The sequence below is a fragment of the Dendropsophus ebraccatus genome, chromosome 14 (genome assembly GCF_027789765.1).
Source record: "Dendropsophus ebraccatus isolate aDenEbr1 chromosome 14, aDenEbr1.pat, whole genome shotgun sequence".
NCBI classification, from domain to species: domain Eukaryota; kingdom Metazoa; phylum Chordata; class Amphibia; order Anura; family Hylidae; genus Dendropsophus; species Dendropsophus ebraccatus.
Window position 1 is genome coordinate 45,567,069 of NC_091467.1, and position 26,989 is coordinate 45,594,057.

Genomic DNA, 26,989 nt, shown 5'->3' on the forward strand with positions numbered 1-26,989 from the left:
CTTGCCTCAGGCAGCAGAAAACCTAGAATCGGCCCTGATTTTAGTTCTAGCTCATCTCGAAACATTCGGTACATCTTATAAACTGTATTAGTCATGAAACTAGGAAAATTACTCTTATGCAAAAGATGGCCAGAATAATGTAGACAGTGCATTATAGTTAATAACAGCTTCATACAAAAGTGCATAATAAAACACATGAATCAGACTCTAGCAGCAGCAGCAGCTGTGGTGTATTCTGAGGACATTTCTAGGTTTATGTGATACATGCTCTTCTTTTTCATGTATTTTATACTTCTCATTTTTCCTATTTTCAGAAAGAAACCATTTGTGTTATTCCCTCGCCAAGCAAACCTAACCCTATCCAGATTTTACAGACACACTTCAGGAAGCCAGGAATAAATTGGAACATGTCAACAAGATGGAATTCATTCTTTTGCATGCTCAAGCGGCCATTAGACAAGATGAAGAAGGTGATTCATGATTATGCCATTGTGTATGAGGTTAGCAAAGAGTTATGTATAAGCACCTTTTCAACAGCTAAAATAAAGAAAGGCATCTGCTTTCAGCCCATTCCCCCTTGAGAATGTTATGTAGGGTATGTCCTCTGACATATATATTTTTTGAGCCAAGGCTTTCCTCTCATTGGGCTGCCATCTGGACCTAAAGAACAATTATTTCAGATGAGAAAAGAAAATCGCTGTGCAGCAATCCCTAGTGAGAAACGCTAAGCAAAAGTTCACACAGAGTATTTCTCCCAGGATATACCATTACGGTCAAGGGAGCTTTCAGAAAATAGATGGTATGGTCCTTTTCATAGCAGCACAGCTTAAATTGCAAAAGATTAGGCATGCTAAAACAGATGCCTGAATGTTAGGGATAATTATGGAAAATTAACTTTGAGGCATATTGCTTCCACATCTGGTCTATGTGCTAAAACAAGCTAGTCTGGAAAAAAAAATATGTGGATAATAGAATATGCACATTGCATATAACATATCTATGGATACATAGATGCTCCCACCTAGCGGTTATCCTGCTCCACAATGATGAGGGGCAACATCCTGAAACAGCTGTCTGTGGATGAATACCTGGCTTTGGTATTTTCCTGGTCATATCATCAGACTGGTAATTGAGTTGAATATTGACTTAAGAGGCCACTTCACTTAAAGTGGTGGTTGTGGTGGTCTCTGTACAGGAGCAGTCCCTTTGATATGTTCCTTCCCGAAGCGATATCTGGCTAGTTTTTGAGACTCGTAGCTAAGGCTCCACAGACCTTTTTGCATCTTGATACAAGATGAGATATGATTGGGTGTGGAGGCATACATGTTTTATATGACATCTTGTGGAACAGTTCCCCACAATTTTTGTTGCTGAGCCCATAGATCCTGCATATTAACAGGAAGCCAAAACTGCCTCACTATAAATTCTTGATTGGCAATAAATCTGGTAAAATCTTGTTGAGACATTCCTGGCAACCCTTTATCTATGTGTGCAGTGTCGGACTGGCCCACCAGAGGACCGGAGGATCCACTGATGGGCCCCCAGTTTTAGAATCTGCACTTACACTGACTTACACGTCGTTTTTTACTGGTTCTCCATTAGTGGGTTCCAGAATAATTTCCTCTGGTGGGCACCAGATACCCCAGTCCAGCACTGTGTATGTGGGCAAGCATTGGCCTGCTAAAAATTGCCAGATGGAAGCCCTGCCATGAGAGACAACACAAGTGGCTGGAGGATGTTCTGCCTATATCGCTGAACTGTTAGTCTCCCTCATATCAGTATTAGGGGAGACTGACTGCTGTATGCAATGGCTCTGCAGATCATCACACCAGCAGTTGTGGCAGTGTGTCGCTTTACAGCAAAGGAAGGATTATAGCTTTCACCACAAGGCCTCAGTAATTGAACCTAACTATTGTGAGATCCCAAACAGAATCTGGATTCCCCACTAAAGACAATATGATTCAAGTCTGTAGCACTTCTGGTTTCTCATTTATGACACCACTGAAAAATAACAAATAATGGGCACAACAAATTGTTGGGCAGAAACATGGGTAAAAGGGTCAAAGTACAATACTTTCAAACTATCTTTGCTAATATCATCCTTTAAAGAAAGCAATGAATAGAACACTGAATACAATAAACTATTTAATCTCTTCTTCAAGTAATAACCAATAGGTTAGATCAGGGATGTCAAACTAAGGCCCTCCAGCTGTTGCAAAACTACAATTCCCATCATGCCTAGACAGCCAAAGCTTTAGCATAATGGGAATTGTAGTTTTGTAACGGCTGGAGGACCTGAGTTTGACACCTGTGATTTAGATGTTCTAGAAAGCTGTGTATGGATCAGTGATAAACACAGTTCTCTCTGCTGCATTAAACACTATTTGCTCTTTATTCTACACTTAGACGCTGCATTATGTTCATATGTACATGTTAATGCAGATGAGTTAGGGTTATTTATCTCTTTTTAGGAATTTATTCTAAGTTAATGTAAAGGCTACTGCAATTTTACAATTTACTTATTTACTAGAGATGAGCAGATTCGAACACCAACCAGCACACAGTGCCTGCCCCAAGTCCAGCAGATGACGCACAGTCTGGCTTCCATAAGGTTAAGTAATGATGCATAGCATCCCTCTTTAATCCCTTGAGTGCCAGACTACAGAGGTGTCTTGCCTCAGCCACTGGCTGATTGCAGATGAAGGAGCCGACCTGGCGAAGATAGAAGAGGATGCATGTTGGGACCCCCCCCCCCCCCCCATCCATTTCAAAGGAGCACAGTCTAGCACCAGGGGTTAATTTGGAATGAAATGCAACTCTATTTACCCCCTGGGGGCCAGACTAAATGTGGGTCCCTGTTGATTTTAATGGGGTTCACATTTGATTCTGGCCAAGGGTTCAATCTGGATACCTAAACAGGACTTTTATTTTCCTGGTTCAGAACCTGTCAAAACCTGGATATCCACGGGTCTGCTCATCTCTATTTCCTAATGATACATTGACATGATCCATTGTATTATTGCCTTGTACTGAAACTCATTTACAGTTTTCATAGCACATATAATGGTTACATAAGGAGAAGACCCCCAAGTTTACAGTAGCTATACTAACAATCTAATGTCCAGTGCATCTTTCAAATAAAATTTCACTTTTATTGAAAAAGCTTAAGAAACCTCATAAGACAGATGAAAGTGTACCAATATGTTTCAAGCACTAAGTATGCTCTTTCAAACTGTTTGTTGCCATGAGTATGGGCACACTTAGCACTTAAAACATGTTGGTGACTTTTCATTTGTCTGAGCTATGAGGTTTTTTAAAGCTTTTTTAATGAAAGTAAAGTTTTTATTTGAAAGATGTGCTGGGTCGATTTACTTATAACCTGGCTTTCACTTAGTTTTCTAATATAGATGAACTGGGATTTTTGCTTTTTTATTATAAAAGCAATATGCCTATAAGACTGCGCCAGAAGCATGACCCAATAGACTGCCTCTTTGTTGCTGACAGGCGATACTATTTTGGTATACTAAGAATGTCAAAGCAATAGAGAATTGATTTAACAAAAAGAATGAATGAAGTTAAGAAAAATGCAAATGCATTAAACTGCAAAGAAAGGTAACTAGTAATCAATGTCAGTCCAACGCTGAGGCCCGGACGGGTGAGATGAAGGGATCTTCCCCCTCTGCGACCCCAACCCCCCCCCCCCCCCCCCACACACACACACACATATATATTTATGTTCCCTAGCTCTATGACGGTAGCTCTCTGGCGGGGCAGCAATCTCAAATTTCAAGTCCAGCTGCTCCCGCCGTCTTTCTTGGTTGGCAGCCTGAGCACTGAAAACCTAATGCAAAGCCCAGTGGCTTCCAATCAAGCACAAGTGGCTGGAAAGAGGGTGGGGGCAAAATGACTAGGCTTGATCGAACAGCGGAAAAAGCTAGGTTCGATTGAACTCGAACCTAGCCTGACCTTCCGCATTTAATTGCTGATGCCTTCCTGGTCCGTGCGGAAGGAGGAGACATCCTGGGGACCACCTGGAATTCCGGAAATTCCGGCACCAGGACCTCTGCCCAGTAGCTATAAGGTACTAGTGCCAGGTCAAACTCCCTAAGGGGCATGATTGATTCCCTTTAAAGCAATTCTGTACCCACAATCTGTCCCCCCCAAACCACTTGTACCTTTGGATAGCTGCTTTTAATCCAAGACCTGTCCTGGGGTCCGTTCGGCAGGTGATGTAGTTATTGTCCTTAAAACTACTTTTAATCTTGCAGCCCTGTGCCAAACTGCCGTGGCCTAGAGTATCTGTGCCCTAACTTTGCACCACCCCTCCGTCCTTCCTCCCCACCCTCCTAATCATTAAGAATGCCCCTGGCAGGATTTTTCCTATTCCTCTGCAGTGAAAACTGCACAGGTGCCTTAACGATCCAGCCCATTTGCCGTGCTCACACAGCTGATGAATAGGAAAATACCTTCCTGGAGCATTCCTAATGATGACGAGGGCGAGGAGGAGGGACAGAGAGGTTGTGCCAGCCTAATGCATAGTCACTCTAGTCCACGCCAGTTTGGCACAGGTCTGCAAGTTTAAAATTTGTTTTTCAGGACACAAATTTCATCACCTGCCGAAGGGACCCTGAGACAGATCTTGGATTAAAAACAGCTATCTGAAGGTACAAGCAGTTTGTGGTGCGCAGATTGTGGGTACAGAGTCACTTTAAAGTAAGAATACATTATACAATACAAAAACTATATGGAGATATTGAACAACTTTTCCTCGTACAATGAATGCCATTTATTTACTAAAACAAACAAAAAAAACTTTTAAACCTATTACTAAATGTACATAGCTGCACTTGGATTTCCATAAAAAAATTGTGCTGATGCTATAATGCTGTTCATTAATGTAGAAGTTCTAATGATAAGTATATAACCAGCTCCCATTCATCAGCACTGGTTTTAGTGCATTGACGCCTAAGCCTGGTTTTCAACATACAGTTATGTATAGAAATTATTTTTATCACCTAAACTATTGCTAATACAAAATGCAGCTGATTTCACACAATGAACATAACACCGAGATCATGTTCCAAGCCTTGAAGATGTGCCTGAGCATCATTTAAGGCGTTTTAACAATCCTGAAATAAAACGGTGTTCAGTATAACTACAAAATCTGTAGCGTAAAATACACAGTAAAAAAAATAATAATAATTCAATTGTGATATTTTCTACAACTTTCTTGATTTGCTTCAGTTAAATGAACCATACGAAAGAAGCGCAGAGCCATAGGCGGTTATACAAAACTTCCCAATATGATTGCAATGAATGGATACGAGGTTTACAGAAGAGACATTTGATTTTATTAAAATGTACAATGTGTTGGTGCAAGGTGTATTGACACCTAAGGCTGAAAATGGCAAATTATACTCCCGAATGTTTCTTTTTCAGTTATCAGCCGAAAAAGCTGAACTTTAGCGTGGTAGGAATCATTAAACCAGAATACTCTCACATTATCTGAAGTTAGATATTTTTTAATCTTATATTTTATTTCACTGCGACTTAGATACCCTAGTTTGTAAAAAAAAAAAAAAAAAAGTAATGTAAGAGTAAAATTTTACATTAGAATATTGCTTCATTCTTGTTCTTGAATTGGATCGAGTATATGAGTTACAATACCTGGCACAAACCATTAAAATAGTCATCCATCATAAAAGTCATAAATGTGCTACAAAATGTGGATACATACTGTATGTTAGATGTTTTTTATATGTTTTTGGTTATCATGGCCGCAGCTTCTCTGGGCCGCAGCCGTTCTGCTGCTCCATTGTGTTCTGGCAGCGGACGCAAGAGCCCACATGCTGGAGTCCGGCGTCACTGCTGCCTCGACCCGTCGGAGCGCCTTACCACTCTGTGCTCCTGCTCCCTGCTGTCCCGGTCGGCACGCGCGTCCCCGCCTCCTAGGGTGCATGCGCACACTGACTGTCACAGACTTAAAGGGGCAGTGCACCCTAATTGGTTAGTGCACTAATCACCTGCCCCTATAAATAAAGCACATGTCCTAACATTGTATGCTTCCCTTAGTGTGTGGTCCAAACTCTCTGTTGTTCCTGCCTGTTGTTCCTGCCATCTGCGGCTCCAGCCGTTAGTCCTGCTGTGTTCCTGCTGCCTGTGGTTCAAACGTGAGTCCTGCTGCCTGCGGTACCAGCTGTGAGGCCTTCCTGTTAGACCACGTGTCTCCAGCTGCACCTCAACCACCATGGTTATCAAGCCTAGCCAGGGATATAGACCTGGAGGTCACCTGCCAAAGCAAGCCCATCCTGGCAGGCACTGGTGAAGACCAGTGCCCCCTTAGACTCCGCTCCCTGGTGCGGCTACGCCAACGCTAGCGGTGGTAAAGTGGATCCACAGCTCCAGTCCTTACATTGGTGATTTCTTTGCCACTGTTCACTATGCACCTTATGGTTTGGGGAGTATCAGAAGTTCACTGGCAGCCCACTCTGCTCCCTCCCACTACTCCTCTACTCCTCTTACCATCCTTGCCAAAATTGCAACATTGGCAAGTTAGAGCACTCACTAGAAATATCATATATGGTGCCCTTTAGGCTGTGTTCACACTTTTTCATGTTTTTCCACCCATTGTCTTCTTCATAGTATTGCATACTTTTGCAGTACTGTGATGTTTTTATTAAGATTTTGGAGAATCAGAATTATGGAAAATTATGATTATGCAAGTTTACTCTGATTTGCATAATTGCTGTAAAATTACATATGCTAATAATGGTAAAAGTGTAACAGTACTATAGGGGTACTACAAGAGTACTACAATTTGCATTACTGTACTTAATAACATTGCATGCATTGTTATGAAGATGCCTGTGGGTGAGGTGACATAAATAAAATAAGGACTGTAGATCGGCATCAAGATAGTGGGAGTCCTTAAGAGAGCTGTGGGCTAGCAATGGAGAAGAAAGTGACATCATGTACATGTAACTGGTCGGCATAATGATCATGTGATGGATGGACAGTACCTGATATAGAAGATATAGTAGAATGTTCAACACCTAAAGTAAAAGTAGGCACAGCGCTTCATGGCTTTGATCATTTAAACAAAAAAGATAGAGAGAAAGAAATATAGTAAAGAGAACTGTGCAAACACAGAGGTACAATAGTCAAGAACAGAGGAATGCAGCCACTCCAATGGATGCACTCCGAAATCTAAACTTTAGACATCACTCCTCCGCTCTAGTTCATAGGTACTGGGTGCTAATCCAGACATAGGTAAAATCAAATAAAAGAAAAAAAAAAATATTTATTTATTTATTTTAATTTTCATCTGATACAGACTACATCTGGATGAGCACCGATATCTATGATGTTAAGAAGAGGAGTGATCTTTGGATCTCAAGTGACTGGTTTCTGTAACACAAAAACCTTCTGGTGTTATAGGAAGTTTTGTAGTCAAAAAGAAAGTTGGAAAACCCCTTTAACAAAAATTGTATGAAGGGTCAGGGGGAATTTACAAATGGAGTGTTATTTGGGGCAGTGGTATGTACATGTTTTAGGGGTGTATTGGGATGTAAATTGGCTGTGAGCCCGGGACCGCAGCTATTAGCAGGCATGGTCCAATCGCCGTGCCCACTAATTATTAAGATGCAGCTGTCAAAGTTTACAATTTAACAAAATTTTTAAAAGAGATCAAATAAAAGTTATATATGTTACATATAGTTGTAATCGTAACGACTTGAGAAACCTATATAACAAGACAGTCTTACCCCAGGGCGAAGGGCGTAAAAAGAAAAAAAAAATGTGTGTTTTTTTTTTCAATCTCTCCACACTTTTAATTTTTTTCTGCTTTTGCAGTGTACTTTATGCACAAATTCAGCCCGTAATTACAATGTAAAATTAGTGGAGCAAAAAATAAGGGCTCATGTGGGTTTCTAGGTGAAAAAAATGCAACTGCTATGGCCTTTTAAGCACAAGGAGGAAAAAACAGAAATGCAAAAATTGAAATTGGCCTGGTCGTCTAAGGGTTAAGCATGACATTTATTTTATTTTTTTAAATGTACCGTTTTCTATAACATCAGTTGAACAGAACATTATCACATACAGCGCAGAGTAAGTATTTTGTGAAGTCTTCCATGTTTTATCTTCTTATATGACATCTTGGATTATATATTTGATAATGGAAGAAAAATAAGTCTATTCATTTTATGAAAAAGGTAATTGGTACATTAACTCTGGTGCAGCAGCTTATCTGTTCCAATCCATTATCTGCTTGTTTGAACAGAATCTAAGCAGGAGTATTTTAGTGAACAATTGGAAGAGTGAATTAGAGTAATTATTTGTCCACGCTTAATTACGGCTCATCTATCCCAATATCTTTTTTTTTTTCCCCTTACAAATTGCATTGTCTAATGTTATTCCAATGTCCACTAATAGAAATGCAACAGAATCCATTAAATGAGATTCATTCCTTTAAATATTTAATTAAACTCCTATCGTTAAATGCTGATACTGAGAACATGTCATTTATAATAAGGAACAGTTCCCCTAATCAATGAGGAATTAGTATTCCGCTCCGGAGCTGTTGTGATTGCCGGGGCTATTTTTAGCAGTGAGTAGAAAATTATTTGCTATAATATTATCAAATTACATGATGCATTTGTGTATAATAAAATTTGCACAGCATTTGCCACGCTATTATTGGAGACCGTCGTATACCAAAGTGGCAATAATTGAGAAGTACTGTATATTTATTCAGTGTGGTCATTTTACAGGAGAAAGCTTTGCTAGAGTTCCAGTTACAATTATCTTCATTCATTCGCTATTCTAAAAGTAATCTCCAGCGTAACCCTTTCACAACCAGATGTCTGGTTACAGCAACCTAATGTAAACCTACCTATATACAGTATGAGAACAAGAGGATCCACATAAAAAATGTGTTTCTGGCTAAACTATGATGCCATAGTAAAATAAATACTTCTGACTTCTTCTGCCCTGCCTTCCTATGCATATACATGTACACACAAAGTAGTGACGTCTTTTACCTCCAGCCCAAGATCCTGTGTAGTTACACTGCTCAAGCGTGGGATTTTAGGCGGGAGGAAGAAGACATTACTACTTTATGCATACATGACTGTGCACAAGTATTGGCACATAAAGAAGCCATCGGACAGTGGTCCTAAAGAGAAAAGGTTGCAGTACATCCCCTTCAAGTTTTGCACATGGATAAAACAACGCCGGCACAGGTAAGCCGCTGCCGCGGCCCTTTTCTTTTAGCCGTAGCCCGGTTCCCGCATATGGCGCCATTCTATTCCCAGACACTGGCCCGGACTGAGGCTCTGGATCCCGGACGGTTCTATCCATGTGCAAAACGTAAAGTGAATGTACTGGTGGTACATTGGCTTTAAGATCACACACAGCAAAATAATACCATAATACAACTGTAATTTTGAGGTAATAATATTCTGTATTTTCAATTTGGTAATGCACTACATTGAACTTAATGGGAAATTGGCCAGTTTACATTCAGTATAGAATAATATTTGTAATTGATTACCATTATCAAATTAATGAACATGCTCATTATTTAAGACTTGCTTTAAAAAATAAAAAAAAAAGACTTTTTTCACCTATTACTCACTTGCTGGGATCTCCATCTGACCATACCACACCATAAATTGCACTCCCACACAATACTATACACAGCGCTATTTGTACTGGCCGCAGTCAGCTTTATTCATCCATCTTCACAGTAAAACACATAAAGATAACACCACATAAATAAAAATAAAAGAAACCTATGCCACAATGCCTCTCTGCTGAAATCCCAGGCTTAAAGGGGTTACCCAGTGATGCAAAATCATGGCCACTTGACAGCACCACTCTTGTCTCCAGTTTGGGTGTAGGTTTTGCAACTCAGTTCCTCTGAAGTGAATAGAGCTTAAAGAGGATGTACCACCACGTACGTCCTCTTTAACCTGACACAGGGATAGAACGGCGCCATCACGGGGAAGCTGGTGCCGCGGTCCGTTTTTTGAACCACGGCCCGGTTCCCCCATACGATGCCATTCTTTCCATGGTTACCGGCCGGTGCTCAAGCACTGGAGGTAGGCCGGCCCGCTCCCAGTAGGAGGGAATTCCCTCCCCTCTACGACGCGGCTCCTTTGATTCTAACGGAGCCACGTCATAGAGGGGAGGGAATTCCCTCCCACTGGGGGAGGGCTGATCTACCTCCAGTTCTTGAGCACCGGCCGGTAACTGTGGAAAAAACGGCAGTTCAAAAAATGGACCGTGGCACCGGCTTCCCCGTGATGGCGCCGTTATATCCCTGTGTCAGGTTGAAGAGGACGTACCTGGTGGTACATCTTCTTTAAAGTGAATGTATCATCAGTACATGCGCTTCAAGTTTTGCACATGAATAGAATGGCGCCAGCGCGGATAAGTCAGCACCGATGTCTTATTTTTAAACTGTGCCTCAGTTCCGCCGGAGCAGCATCATAGAGGGGTGGGGGTTTCCTCCCACTGGGGTCATGCCGGCCCACCTTCAGTGCTTCACCCCTGGCCTGTGCCCGGGAATAGAACAGCGCCATACATGGGAACCGGGCTGAAGTTCAAAAAAGGACCGTGGCACTGGCTTCCCCACGCTGGCGTTGTTCTATCAAAGCGAAATGTACTGATGGTACATTCGCTTTGATTGCAAACCACATCTCAACTGGAGACAAAAGTTGTGTTGTTTCTGGAAGAAAGTGGCCATGTTTTTGTAGTGCTGGATAACCCCTTTAAAGTTACTGGCCTTGCTGAAATGCCATAAGTGTGCTTTATTGGACATTGTGAAACAGGTGCAATTAGTTAGCCAGGTTTGGCATCAGCCTCACTAGCTCATTGTACCGGTGCCACAATGCAGATCAATGGTCCACTCATTAGATTTCAGCAGGGCTCAGTGCTGTAAGCTGAGGGCTGCCAATCAAGCAGTAGGAGAGAGGGATTTGTGGCCCTGGGCCATGTCTCTTTGTCTTACCATAGAAAGAAATTAGGTTATTATAAATGTGGTGATTCCATTTTTTTTTTCTTCCAGAAGTTGTATCTTCAACCCTTAGCACCCTATGAAGCTTCATGCAGTAGCTGCCGCCATACAGCCTCCAGCATTGGGACTTGTTTTAAACAAGTGATCTTATATGAATCGTAACTTTTTCACTAAATGGTTCTGTACCCTTAAACAGCTGGATGGAATTAACATTAATTAACTCATGTTAATTACAACAACTCAAGGAGCTCGGATTCTGCCTGGGCACTCTGAAGTAGCCTCCCCTGATACCAGTATATTTAAATGCGCTCTGCATCCCTCTCATCATGTTCTTATCTTTCCCAGAACGCAAGCCCCGGAGCATCTGCACTTCTGATGTGCGAAGCAATGTCATGAGTGCAAGCCTACTGTAATTGTTAACATTATTCATTTATCAATGCATAAGGAAGAATGAAAACGGACACTTGTGTTTTTGATCCTGTACCAAGGGAGAAACCGGTCCCCTGTAAACTCTGACACAAAACATTGGTGGGTTAATAAGATGATTCAACAAAATCACTATCAGAACTACTGAAGTCTGATATATAGGGGGAGAAGACTTAAAAAAAGGGATTGATATTGAACATCAAAGGCAAAGCCTTTCTTGCAATGAGCAACCACGCAAAAGCTCTGGAGGAATGATGCGGAGCCTGTATTCAGAGAAGCGTCTATGGGAGGGAGTAAAAGCAGATCAGATATAACTGAATTTAGCATTATGCTCTGAGCAGATGGCATGCAGCTCTCTGCAGGAATTGTTTGGTCCAGTATTTCGCGGGAGAGAAAAACATCTGCCTACAGTAGTTTATCATGTTAAAACGTATTGTACCTAAACAGTGGAGCTACACATGGTTGTTTATATCGGAATCAGCTGCTCTGTTATGTGCAAACAAAACAGGAGAGATGGAGGCGATCAATGTTGATGAAGGCCTATGGACAAACAAATTAGAGACACCCCCCCCCTTCTCCAGCAGCAGTGTCATAGAGGGCATAGTCCCTTGCAATCTTCATATTAAATTTTATCTTTCCTAATCCTTGTTTAGCTGGGAGATTCAAAGAGTCTGAGATATTGGACAGATCAACTTAAAGGGTAACTCCAGGTAGAGGTTAAAAAAAAGAAACTTCTGCAGAAGCATATAGCATTACTTATGCACAAGCCAAAAAGACAGAAATGGCTGCCCATCGCACCCATGGCTGACACGAAAGCTTATTCATCTACATTTAAAACCAACATAAGAAGTTAGTACATAATTTGGCCAAACCATATTGCCTCATGTACCACGTGCAGGTCTTCTGATACACATGAGTCCCTGCAACCCCATTGTCACAGGACCAGACCCTAAAAGGCCCCCCCCCAGACCCCACAGGCGCCACCGGCGGAAAAAGTGGACGCCAAGCAACACAAGTGTGAACAAGCTCTTACCTCTCTCTCCATTCCTCTGCAGGTAGAATGGGAGAATACTAGGAGATCCTCCCCTTATATACACAGGTGCTTCCTGCTAATTTGGATCACATGGGTGCTAGCCACAATGAAAAAAGGGACAGAATACATAAAATATGCACAAGCCAAAAAGACAGAAATGGCTGCACATCGCACCCATGGCTGACACGGAAGCTTATTCAGCTGCATTTAAAACCAACATCAGAAGTTAGTATATAATTTTGCCAAACCATATTGCCTCATGTACCACATGCAGGTCTTCTGATACGCATGAGTCCCTAATCAAAAAACATCACTGTGCATCACCTAACCAAAAAACATCACATATAGAATTACTTACCTGTCTATGCCAGTTTTGAAAGTACCAAAAATATTTTTTTTTGTTCTGTATTGTGTTTCTGTCCTTCCTGGTTGAGCTGTTCCCAGAATGAAATGCTTTCCCTCAGCTGATAATCACAGTCCCCCACCCATCACAATCAGTAAAATTAGTGCTGCACTTGCTTCTGGCCATTCAGAAATGGTGGATTACTCAGGGGATTGGGGGATCCAGCCAATCCTGCTGTGAAATCTCGCCCTGCCCCCTGTCTACATCATCAGCCTGATCTCAGCAAACACACACAATGTGAGACAGAGGCATGGAATATTTGTCTCCTAGATGGGGATAGCAGAAGGAGCAGGAGACAAAGGGAATTGGCACAGGGGGCTTTTTTTTTTTTTTTTACTTCCTGGATTTCTATCAGCTACCAGTGTGGCAGAATCACAAACATATGGTAATACATTGTATAGACACATCTATATAACTTTTAATGTACTTTTAATAGAAAACAAGTTTTTCTTATCCAGAGTTCCCCTTTAAGGCATCAGGAAGATCATTCAGATCATTCAGCTATTACATTTTGTTTCTAGCTGTGGAAAGAAATCTGGTAATAAAGCCTCATACCTGAAGAAAGTAGCAATGTGACGGTATACACTGTAGTTAACAGAAACTGCTTTGAGAAGTCCATTGTGAGCCTTGTTGAGAGTGTGACATGTTACTGTTATGGACAGTTCACACAAAAAATTTTACGGAATTCCGCCGCGGAATCCCGTCTGCCTCAGTGTCTAACGGTATCTAAATGGGAGGGCGCGCGCATGCCTCTGCTCTCCAGCAAATTCGTTCAATGTGAACTGCTTATCCATAAAGCAGTTGTTTATGGCCCAGGCAATAATCTGAGTGCGCACATAACCTCGCTCATAATCTATACACTTCTGACTTAAGATGTTCATAGATTTACATGTATGAATGAAGTATAGTGACTTATGTAGCCCTGCTTATCACCCTTACTGAGTTCTTGGTGTCACCTTTCTATTTGTGGTTCATTTTAGGCTGCTCTCGTATGGGTGACTTATTCTGGTACTGCTTCACTTGGGTGCTGCTCCTTTATTTGTGATTGACTCAAGGGCTGAGGTATGGGTGTGGAACTTTTGCTCTCCCTCATGGCACAAAAATTCTGAAGTGTCTCTCAGACAGTCCGCGCACACCAGGCATCTTCTCTGTAAGAGCGTGCAAAGGGTCTCCAATGCATGAAAGTAGACCCAAAACTCTAATCTGCCTCCTTTCTCCATTAAAAGGACCTGCACCTTGGCTGGCCAAGAACTGTTCTGCACCATACTGGGGACTACTTTTTGGGACATGAGAGAAAGATGTACCATATGATCCTCATCAGTGACAGAAAGGACAGTAATGAGGCATGCAGTGTAAAGGTATGTTCACACTGATGTATAGGCGAGGAATTGAAGAGGAAAGTTTTCTGCTTGAAATTTCCTCCTCTTCACCTCTGGTGGAATAAGCACAGAATTCAAGCAGAATTTGAACGGAATGCAATTGGAAGTAAGAAATTCAATGCCCTAATGACTTCTCTAGCGGACATGTCAATTCTTTGGGCAGAAAGCGGATCCACGATGGAATATTCCACATCTAAATTCCACTATGTGAACAACAGAGAAGCAATTAAACACAATGGGACATTTCTGTACTGTAGATATTCTACGGGAGGAATTTTAAGCAGAATACGCCTAAAATTAAGCACATATTCTGCTTGAAATTCTTCAACTATCCTCATTGTGAACAAACGCTTATCGAAATGAAATCCGCTGCGATAATGATTACTATGTAACTCAATGGCAATGTATTTCCACAGCAGCGTATTATGTGCATTTATTTGTACCATTTGGATTTTGAGCAGGACGCTGTGAAATGGTACATGGTGAAGGCACCCTAAAGTGAGAAAGTCAGAGACACAGCAGAAGCCAATGGGCTCTAAGAGCAGGAGATGGAAAAGTTTAAAGGAAATGTGTCATCAGACCAATGACTTATTGTTTGAATCATGATTTTGTGTTAAATATATATCTTTTAAAAACTTTGGAGGTTGTTTTTTTATAATCCTTAAATATTGCACTTTTTATTCTGACCTTTAAATCATCCTCAATATCCTGAAAATCAGTATAACAATAAAAAGTTGACTCTAGTTTATTTGTAGATAAAATAGGATTGGGCCCTTCTAAATAGCAGACGCTCAGGCAAAATGGCTGCTCCAAAACAAGTGTACATAAAGGAAATGAAACATTTACAAACAGAAAATAGAAATCTATTAGAAAAAAAAAATCTACATTATAAAAAAAGATCTAGGTGACACTTTTCCTTTTAACATCAGGTATCATAAGTGACACAACACTGGATAACACCTAGTGTAAGAGATGCTGAAATAGTCTGGAGTGAATTTATATCTACATTTATTGAAACCAGGGAAGTTGAATTACCTTCATTTAGTAAAGTATTCCACTGCTTGCAAGCAAATGGACTGGATCTGTAAAGTTATTGTCGTGCCATTACACCAGCAAGGTGCTTACTGCCTGATGCTTTCTATCACAATATATGGCTCATTAGTCCAAGTGATATTATTTAAATAGTTATGTCACTTATTGTGACGGAAAAAATAATAAAAAAAATGTTTAAAACAGTGATATTATTCCTTTTGGATAAATTAAAGGTATGTAATCTCTTTTTTTTTCCTGCACAGCAGCCAACTACCACCTCGATGGTCAGGGATCTGAAAAAGGGGACACATCATTTAACCATGCCCACTTCATTCTGATGGCCCGTAAAATCCTAAAATATTTACCTCCACCGATAATAAAGTGATGACACATCCTAGTCATGTGCCATCACTTTATGAAATGGGAATAACCCATTTAACAAGCTTAGATGCTGCACATTTTTATATATACCTGTATAAAACTTGCCTGTGTCTTCTTTATGCTTTAAAATCACTTTATTTTATTAACTAGGTGGGGCTTTATAGCAGTTGGGCTCTCTACCCAGCCAGAAGGGGCCCAACTGCAGTGAAGTCCCACCCAGTTGACACTGTTAACCGATGAAATGAAGCAAGAGTAAGGGCGGTTACAATGTCCCTTTAAGGGTAAAGTGGCACTTAATTCAACTGTTACTTGGTGGCCAGGATGGATTGCAGTTTGTACAACAGAGTAAATGATCTGGTAAAAGCCTAATTCCCAAGAAAAGAGTGGCATATTTTAACTTAAATCCCTTCAAGACTGAGCCCATTGATGTCTGGATGTCCGGGTTAATGTTCCTTCCCGCCTTCTCGCCTTCTAGCGCTTTTATTTTTCCACCTACAGGGCTGGTTGGGGTGTCATTTTTTGTGCCATGATCCCTAGTTTTTATTAATATCATATTGATGTAACAGAAAATTTTTGATCGCTTCTTGTTAATTTTTTTTCTGATATATAGTTTTAAAAAATCAGCAATCTTGTTTTTGTTTTTTTTTTTCATTTATTTGCTTCACCGTGCGGGAACAATAATGTTATATTTCAATAGATTGGACAATTCCACACACTATATAAACACATTGACATTTTTAACTCGATGTTCTAATAGACTATACTTCTGTATAGTTTGTACTTAAATATCTAAGCTAAGAAATGACCTTAGTTGCTTTACACCTGGATGTGTTTTTTTCCAGTAGAAATTGCAGGCAAATTCTACATTGCAAAATTCCCGAAAATTTTGTATTATGAAGCAAGTGTAAAAAGAATACCTCCATACAATAGCATTTGAAAAACAGGCTATGATTTTTTTTTTCTTTTGTCACTTCACCTGGAATCGAGAAAAGAACTTATGGGGAGATTTATCAAACTGGTGTAAAATAGAACTGGCTCAGTTGCTCCTAGAAACTAGAGTCCATTATTCATTCTCCAAGCAATCTGTGAAGAATAAAAAGTTGAATCTGATTGGTTGCTAGGAGCAACTGAGACAATTCTACTTTACACCAGTTTGATAAATCTCCCCCTTAGTCTTTCTCTTCCACCTTCTCCTTTTTTTCTTCTTCCTATATGGTACCTTTCATATACCCTTTCAGATTTCCAGAACGTTAAGAAAAAGTTTTTATTTTCTATTAAACATGAAGCTCCTGATTTTCTGAGGGCTTTAACACGTCCCACATCCCCTAACCTGCTTGGAGCCAGGGGCGTAACTAGAAATGTCTGGGCCCATAGCAAACATTACCACAAACCGTCAAGTGTAGTCATAATCTTTAACATTCAATTTCAAGTGCTAATTAGGAGTGTTTACAGTTAAAGGGACATTTGTCGCACCTTGAAGGCCAGCTCGGCTTTCATTTGCTGTAAATAATGATCACTCAGGGGGCCCACTGTTTTGCAGGAGTGAGCCACGGGGCCCCCTGATGCAGTGGGCACTGTAGCAGTCTCTTTGGCTGCTATGGTCGTAGTTATGCCCCTGCTTGAAGCTCAGCCTGGCAGATTGAGGCATTGGAACCTTTGACACTTTTCACTGGAAAATAGTATTTTTATATATTCTGCAAGCACAACTAGATATATAAAAGGTACCACATGTCGCCTTGAACTAACAACTATCTAACAGTTTGGAATGTGAGTTGATTGTGACTTACTGATGGGAAAATCAAATACAATTTTTTTTTATTCCCACAAATAGTAATTTCCTTACAAGTAGGGAAGAAGAAGAGATATTTACTCTCTTCATTTTACTGCTGAGAGAAGAAAGATATTTTCGAAAGAAAAGACTCGTGGTACTTGGATGAGAACACTCTAAATGTAACTCCTTTTTAAGTTCTAACTATATGTAGAGAGTGGACTAGAGAAAACTGTGACAGAAATCACATTATCAGATGGATCTTATGTCACATACTAACAATGCCAACAGCTGTGCTTTCAGCTCCCATAATATCAGCACAGGACTTGTGACTTCTAATAATGTAACTGCAGCCTGTGAGACAGACCCTATACCTCCAGTAATGTGTCAGCAGCCTGTGAGACAGACCTTATACCTCTAGTAATGTGTCTACAGCCTCTTAGACAGACCCTATAAGCCTCAGAAGATGTCTTCAAATACATTCTTTTCAGCTTCCAGTGGGGAAAAGAGCTCAGATGGAGAAACTGCTTTTGGTAAGTAAAATATTGTGCCTACGAAAGGAACATCTACATAGTAGCTTAATGATTTAAACTGAGATATCTTTTATGTACAAGGACAATTCCATGATCATGTAGTGTGTGCTCAAGTAGAAACAAATATTAAGCACAGATTATTTACTTTAGGCTTTCCATACATGCTAAGTGTGTTATGGAGGATTAACAAAAGGATAGAAATCTAGAAGACTGTCGGCAGAAAAAGGTCACCTGGTCTATCTAGTCTGCCCTTATATTATTTCCTTTCTTATTATCTTAGGATAGCTATACTGTATGTTTATCCCAGGCAGGTTTACATTCACTTACTGTAGATTTACCAATCACATCTGCTGGAAGTGACAGTGGCAAGAATGGGCTAATTTTCTGGTGGTCTTTTGGGGGAATGTTGACCCAATGGGCAGTAACAGACATGTACTGCCCTTGCCCATAATAAAAGGACCAGACATCAGCACTGGGTACAATACTCAGGTATAATGGTTACATAGAAAGTAAAAATTTTTGATGTTTAAATTTCTCTCATTTCTCTAAATAAAGTAGAGGTTCCAGAAGTTGGTATCTTATTAGCAGACATTTGTAGAGGCTCCATTTAGTTACTCAGTCACCTAGGATTTAAAGCAAATGTACCATGAGTACATTCGCTTTAGGTTTTTCACATGGAATAGAATGGCACTGGTGCGGGAAAGCTGGTGCTGTTCCTTTTTTTTTTTTTACCGTATCCCGGTTTCCACGTACAGTACAGCGCCATTCTATTCACAGGAACCGGCCATAGAGTGAAACACTCTAATCAAAACAGAGGATCCATTAAAATCAATGTAGCTGGATCATAGAGGGGGGGTTGTCACCTCCCACTGTGGACGGGCCGCCACCTCCAGACGGTGCCCGTGAAAAAAATGTTTCTGTATGCAGGAACCAGACAGTTCAAAAAAAGGACCACGGCCTCAGCTTCCCTGTGCTGACTCCTATCTATCCATGTGCAAAACTTGAAGCGAATGTACCTGATGGTACATTCACTTTAAGGCTATGTTCACACTACGTAAAAGTATGTCCGTTGTTGCCATCGGCAACAATGGCCTTACTTTTCACGTTGTTGAACACTGCCTCTGCTTCTATCGGATCCCGGCCGGAGCGTACACACATCGTATACGCTCCGGTCGGGATCCCGTGCGGCGCGGCAAACAAACTGACATGTCAGTTTTCTGTGGCCGCAATTCAATGAATTGCGGCCGTAGGAAACCCTATCAGTTCACACAATGAAGCAAGCGGCTCCGGCCGCTTGCTTCATTGTGAGCTGCGGGAGGTTCTGATGCAGGCGAGCGCTCATGCGCCCGCATCAGAACACTGCGACCGGAAAGATCACCCGACCAGAGCGGCCGGTCTAATACAAGGTGTGAACATAGCCTAAATAAATATGTAGACAATGATATATTCAAGTACTCAAAACATTACCTTTTACCTGTAATTGGCATGGTGAGTATAGGCAGCAAGATAGCTCTGTGGTTAGCATTGTTGCTTTGCAGTGCTTTGAGTCTAACCATGAGCAACATCTACATGGCATTAGCATGTTCTTATCAAATAAAGAATTTTACAACTATCTGCAGGTTAGACACCTTTTGGCTTCTGGGGATTGGAACTGTTGACTCCCCAGCGACATTACTTAAACATTCCTTTTATAATAAGAAGACAACAAAAGGTATATCGGCAGCATATGCTAGCATAATATCAGTGGGGGACTCTCAATCCTTACCCTTTCAAAACAAGTGGAAGCAAGACTTGGGGTCATTTTATACCTTAGAGATAAGTTACAGTATTTCTGAGAGCCTCTAATTATGCCTCTAATTAAGCAAATTGGTTCTTTAATGCACATATGATGGAAATGGGAAGGAGGAGTAGAAAATTAAAAAAAAAGGATCGTACTCCATATCACATTCCATGGGGAACAGAAGTAGCTCTGCTCTGTTACAATTGGACAACCTGCCCATATCTCACAATACTATTATTTTTCATATTTTTACAGCCACGTATACAGCTATAGCCAGGAACTGGAAATCTACCTCTATTCCAAGTGTAGCTCAAATATTAGCCACGGTGCAACATAACTACACTATGGAAGATTTGTTAGCTTATTGTTTAGGGCAGCATAGTAAATTTCTAAAGAAATGGGCAGACTGGCTTACGTAATTAATAAACAAAGGCTGGGAGCTATAAAGTGTATTTTGACTAGGATTTGAATTCGTGGGACTGCAGAGGTTCTCGATATTATGATGACAGAAAAAGACTGGATAAGTTTATGTGTTACCTATTACTTGTTGTTTAGGGATGTGTTAACCCCTTGCCGCACCAGGCAGTTATAGTACGTCCTGGCAGGAGGTTACTTTCCGCACCAGGACGTACTATAACTGACCGACTCCCGGTGCTCACTATTTACACAAACAGTGACCGGGAGCCGAAACTAAACTGTCAGCTGATAGCTGACAGTTTAGTGTAGCTGCTGCTGGACCCTTTGAAGGTGTCCAGCACAGCCAATTACCGGCATCAGTGGATCGGTAACGATGCACTGATACCGGTGAAGCGAAAGGTAAACCCCCGGGTCCCGGTCTCTGTCGAGTTCCGGGATCCAGGGGAAGCTGCTGCCGATCTGTCCCGCCCCCCTGCCGAGTCTGCCGATGTCCCGCCCCCCCTGCCGTGTCAGCCCCCCCGGGCCATACCCCTGCCTCCTGCCGCTGCCGCTGTGCTGGAGGGTCCCCCTCCTGCTGCAGCATGATCCCCCCCCCAGATCGCTGCTACAGCAGCCGCTGCCGCTACCACCGGAGGGGTCACAGCAGGTGTCTCCTTCCACCTCCTCCTGGCAGCACTGGCTCTCCGGATCCCCAAGCTTAGAGTGAGTTCTGGGAACGGGGAGCCAGTGCTGCAGCAGCAACATGTACCAGCGTCTGTGTGATGACGCTGGTACATGCTGCTATATACTGTGATTGGCAGCTCTGTGATCAGAGCTGCCAATCACAGTATTTAATCTTGGCAGAGCATGGATGCAGGCTCTGATCACTCACTTTGTGAGGAGATCAGAGCCTGCATCCATATACTGTAGAAAACACACACACACACATACATATAATAAAAAGTACCCCCTCCCCTGTGATCTCCCAGTAATAAGGGAGATCTTAGTGTCCGTCAGTCAGCGTCCGTTAGTGTCAGTCATTGTCCGTTAGTAAGCGTCAGTCAGAGTTCGTTAGTAAGCGTCAGTCAGCGTCCATTAGTAAGTGTCAGTCAGCGTCCGTTAGTAAGCGTCAGTGTCAGTCTGTGTCCGTTAGTAAGCGTCAGTGTCAGTCAGCGTCCATTAGTAAGCGTCAGTGTCAATCAGTGTCCGTTAGTAAGCATCAGTCAGCGTCCGTTAGTAAGCGTCAGTGTCAGTTGGCGTCCATTAGTAAGTGTCAGTAACCGTCAGTCAGTGTCCATTAGTAAGTGTCAGTAAACGTCCGTGCACACACAGACATAGGTGCTCCTTCTCTTCTGAGCCCTGTTGTACGCCCACACAATACTCTACGTTCATAAATGGGGTATTTATGTACTCAGGAGAGATTGCTTTACAAATATTGGGGGGCTTTTTCTCCTCTAAGCTTTTTGAAATTTGAAAAATTTGAGGTTTCACCAATGTATAAGTGTGAAAAATGTGATTTTTCATTTTCACTTTTGCAAAAAACTGTGAAAAACCTGTAGGGTCCACATGCCCACGGTACCCCTTGTTACATTCTTTAAGGGGTGTAGTTTTCAAAATGGGGTCACTTATGGGGGGTTCCCACTGTCTCGGCACTAGTGGGGCTCTGTAACTGTAACATGGTCTCCTACATTTATTCCAGCCAAATCCCCACTCCAAAATTTAAAGGGTGCTCCTTCTCTTCTGAGCCGTGTTGTGCGCCTGCACAACGGTTTACACCCACAAATGGGGTATTTGTAAAAACTGCAGATTCAGAGAAATAAATGTTTTATTGCATTTTACTTTTTATAGCTGTGCGGTATGAAAGAAATAGGATTGAATTGGAATGTCTGCCAAGAAAATAATAATTTTTACTTTTCACACTTACTTTGCAGTTATTCCTCTGAAATGCCTAAAGAGTTAAAAAACTGTTTTAAATGTCAATTTGAATACTTCAAAGGGTGAAGAGTTCAAAATGGGGTGAATTATGGGGGTTTCTAAGATCCAGGCCTCTAGATTATGCTTCAAAACTGAACTGGTCCCTAAAGAATTCCCAGTTTAAATTTTCACCAAAATTTAGAAAATTGCTACTAAACAATCACGGCCTCTAAAATCCTAAAAAAGTTAAAGCATGTTCACCAAATGCTACCAACATAAAGTAGACATGTTATAGATATGAATTAATCAATAATTTATGTGGTAGAACTATCTTCCTTATTGGCAGAGACTTTCAAATGTAGAGAAATGCAATTTTTTTTCAATTTTTTACATCATTTTGAAGTTTTTCTAAAAAAAAATTAAAGGTATCGGCCCAAATGTACCACTAACATAAAGTGGAACATGTCACGAAAAAACCACAAGGATCGGTAAAAGCATTCCAGAGTTATTAATATATAAAGTGACACATGTCATATTTGAAAAATTTGGCCGTGTCATAAACACCAAAAGTAGCTGTGTCCCCTAAGGGTTAATCTTGGTTTATGTTTCTTCCCCCCCCCTCTTTGTTTTCTGCCCCTTCACTCCCATTCCTTCATCTTCCCCTCTCCCCCATTTATCTCATGTGTATCAGTTGCAATCGCTTTAACCGTATTTGCATACCTGCATAACGTAACTTCATGTTTAGCAAATTGATTGTTTAACCCCTTAAGGTCTGAGACAAATTTCAAATTAAATTTGTTCCTCCTCGTGTTTAAAAGACCATAACACTTGTATTTTTTTCCCTACAGACCCATATGAGCCCTTATTTTTTGCGCTAATTATTGTACTTTAAAAAAACATACTTTTTGCATAAAATATGCTGCCAAACCAGAAAAAAATGTATATGCGTGGGGAAATTGAAAATGCTATTTTTTTTTATTTCAGTTTTTTTGTGTTTATGCCGTTCACCCTATGGTAAAACTGACATTTGATATATGTTCCTTAAGTTGGTACAATTACAATGATATGCAACTTGCAGTAATTTTTATTTTATTTGACAGCTTTTAAAAAATTTTAATCTTTTAAAAAAACAAAATGTTTCTTAAAATTGCTCTATGACTATGCTTATAAAAATTTTATCCTTTGGTCTATGGGGCTATGTGAGATGTCAGTTTTGCGCCATGATCTGTACTTTCCATTGATACCTTGTTTGCGTATATATGACTTTTTGATCACTTTTTATTACAACTTTCTGGATTTGATGCAACCAAAAGTGCGCAATTGTGCAATTTGGATTTGTTTGCACTTACGCCGTTTACCGTGCAAAATCAGGAATGGGATAATTTAATAGTTTGGGCAATTATGCATGCAGCGATACCAAATATGTTTATTTATTTATATTTCTTTATTAAATGGAAAAAGGGGGTGATTCAAACTTTTATTGGGGGTGACTTATTATTTTTTTAAAAATCTTTTTTTTTAACATACACATTAATTAGAAGTCCCCCGGGGGACTTATTTTTATGTGTTTTATGTACATAACGGAAGGGGAGGGTGACTTTCACTTTTATTGGGGGAGGGGCTTCGAGACATTTTTTAAAACTTTTATAGATTTTTTTTTTTTACACTTTTTAAGTCCCCTTAGTGGACTTTTACTTTATTAGGTACACAATTTCCACACGCTGTATGACATGTCAGTTTTGTACTGCACCGCTGGGGATCCCGGTCGGAGCGTATACCATGTGTATATGGTCCCTCCAGAATTCCATAGAAGGCAAGGTAACCTAAATGTTTGTATTAAGCACAGCCATTGTTGCAATCATACGTTGTGTGAACATAGTCTTACATTAGATTTCTCACACTGATCCCTGCTATGCCATAGCATAGCAGGGATCAGTGTTATCTGCGATCTTCTGATAGAGCCTGTCTGTGGCAGACTGTATCAGAAGATTGAAGACCTGACTGCACAAAAGAAGGTAAGGGACCAACGGCAGTCAGGCCATGCAATCAGGACCCCCACAGAAACACTGTGGGGGTCTCAATCAGTAAGTGAAAGGAGATGCTCCTGTCACACACTTAAACATTGCCCGGTCAATGGAAGGTGGTCGCGCGATCGCGGCAGCCCACTATTAAGGTTGAGGGCCCAATTGTTGATAGAAGCTGGTCCTCGCCCGCTATGGAGCGAGCCGGTACCCACGCAGGGCGTACATTTACACCTATTTGTGCCAAGGTCAAGGCTGCGGGGGCGTAAATGTACACCCCATGTCGTTAAGGGGTTAAATATTAGCTATTACAGGGAGCGGAATTATTTCCGCTAATCGCTGTAATAGTGGTGTAATACAGCTTCCCTGCTTTCCCAGTTGCATTCCAGAGGGAGCGTAAACTTTATTAACACAGCTAAAAAATTAATTTAGATTCAAATATTTGATCACATATCGAATCTTTTGAGCAGTGCAACATTAGCTATTCGATCGAGTACTGTTCGCTCATCTCTTATGAACATGTTTGAAAATTCATAGAGTTACAAAAAAAAAAAAAAAGAAAGAAAGAAAGAAAGAAATTAGCACCTTCTCCCTGAGTTTGCATAGGTTTCCACCTACACTTCAGAAGCATACTGATAGGTTGCTTTGGGATTTAAATTGCATGCCCCACTGAGGACTGGGAATAATGACAGGCTCTGTACCATGTTGTATGTTAGCACTATGCATATAAAAAAAAGCATCAACTTTAAAAAGGACACTTTAAAAAGTACATAAGGTCATCAATTTAACAAAGGCTGGTACTGGCTGGAATGAAATAGGATCAGCTTTTATTTTTCCAGAGCCTGTACCTATATCCTGCCGTCCTTCTCTAAATAATAGAAATATAAGAAAAATACATTCACTATTAAATAATAAATGTGGTTTTTTTTGCCAATGATTTAGTATTAAATCCAGTATACTATTTATCAGGAATTTCTCTACACTTCCACATCACATGCTCTGCTATCAGCGGTCCTTGTTCCATTATGTATGGCAGCATTGGGAGTAGGCATAGGGGGTTGCTGTGATCACCAGCTAAACACCAGGTAATGCTTGTCAGCCAATGTTCTGTCTTGAATGCAGAGCAAATCAGGGCTCCAGCTCACTATAAAATCATGTATCTGTCAGTGCCTGTGATTCTTCTATGGTTACTCTCTCCTTACCTGTTGCTGTTTCTTCTGTCTTGTTGTGTAAACTGGTTTCCTATGGTCTCCTTGCTTATGCCCCTGGACTAACTTTTATCTTTATTTCTGTTATCTGGGCCCTCCTGGTTCTGACTTGTTGACTATACTGTTGCCTGTTCTGGGTCCTCTGGGTTAATTTGCAACCTTGGTTCTTGCATCATCAGACTGTCACCTGACTCTGCAAACACCCTGGGTCTCTAGCAGCCAATCCATCCTGCCTTGCAACAGGCTTTGGTGAAAAGCTATGGGTTGTCTTAGGTTCCTTTTATGAATAAATGAGCAAGCACTCATTCATCAGCTGAAAAAATCTGTTGTGCAGCTACATAATTTATTGTTATTGGCCACACACCTGTCTAAAAAAAAGATTTGTGATCAATAACAATGCATTTAAATGGCCGCACAAACAATCCAGCTATCATTTGTGCAGGCCGGCTGTACTATTAAAGTGATACTGTAACCCTCCTTACTCTCGATTCACTTTAGCGGTTAGGAGTATGGACTAGGTGGGGCTTCACAGCATTTGGCCCCATCCCTCATCTGGGGAGAGGGCCCAACTTTCATTAAGCCCCGCCTAGTTGAGACTGTCCACTAATGAAATAGAGTGATTTTAGAGCAAAAAGAAGACACAGACACATTTTATAGAGGTATATACTGAGTTGCAGCATTTAAGCTTGTGAATGATGCTGAAAACTGCACAGAGAGTATTACTTTAACTGAGTCTCGTGAAGGATCTGCACCGATCTCACTGATGGGCATTTATTTCTTGCCTCACATTGGATTATGTAAAAGGACTATTAGATCCTACAACCCAGTGGTGTTGGACTTTAGTAGATGCTAGTTAGTATTTTTTTTTTTTATATTCATACTAAAATCATAGGTTGTAATTCCACCATTTCAATTGACACCAAGCCTCCATCAACCAGATGCTATTTTAAGAGTCCATCAAGTTCAACATACAGAAATTTTACTGTGTTGATCTAGAGTAAGGCAAAAACTCTTATGAGGCAGATGATAATTGCCACATCACAGGGAAAAAAATGGCAATCAGAATAATCCCTGGATTATTGTGCTCTCACCTTAAGGCTATATTCACACAACGTATTGAGACCGGCCGTTCCGTGACCGCAGAGCTCTGATGCTCATCAGCGCGCGCCTGCATCAGAGCTTCCTCCTGCACACTATGGAGCGAGCGAGAACCTGTGTTTGTGCTGACGGTTAAACCTTTTTTCCTCTTGACGTAGTGGATGCCCCCTTGTCATGGTTGCAGGCCTAGGTGTAAAACGATCCTAACAAAGATCTCCGTAATGTCCTTTCATATATTTGTACTTTGTGATCAAATCGCCCCTAAGACGTCTTTTTTTTAAAACTAAGTAGCCCCAAGTTTGATAATCTGTCTTGATACTGTAGCCCACCCATTCCCTTAATGACTTTGGTCACCCTCCTCTGCACCTGCTCCAGCTTAGCCATGATAAAAGACATTAAAAGGAATCTGTCAGCTCCCGAGCCCTACCTAAGGTGCTGACAGTGTGCTGTAGCTAGCAGACCCCTAGTGAGCATGGTACCTTTTGATAATTTGTCCATGCAGTGCATTATGCATAATCTCAGGTCTCCTACTTTAACCCCTTAAGGACCGGGGCAATTTTGATTTTTGCGTTTTTTGTTTTTTCCTCCTTGTGCATAAAA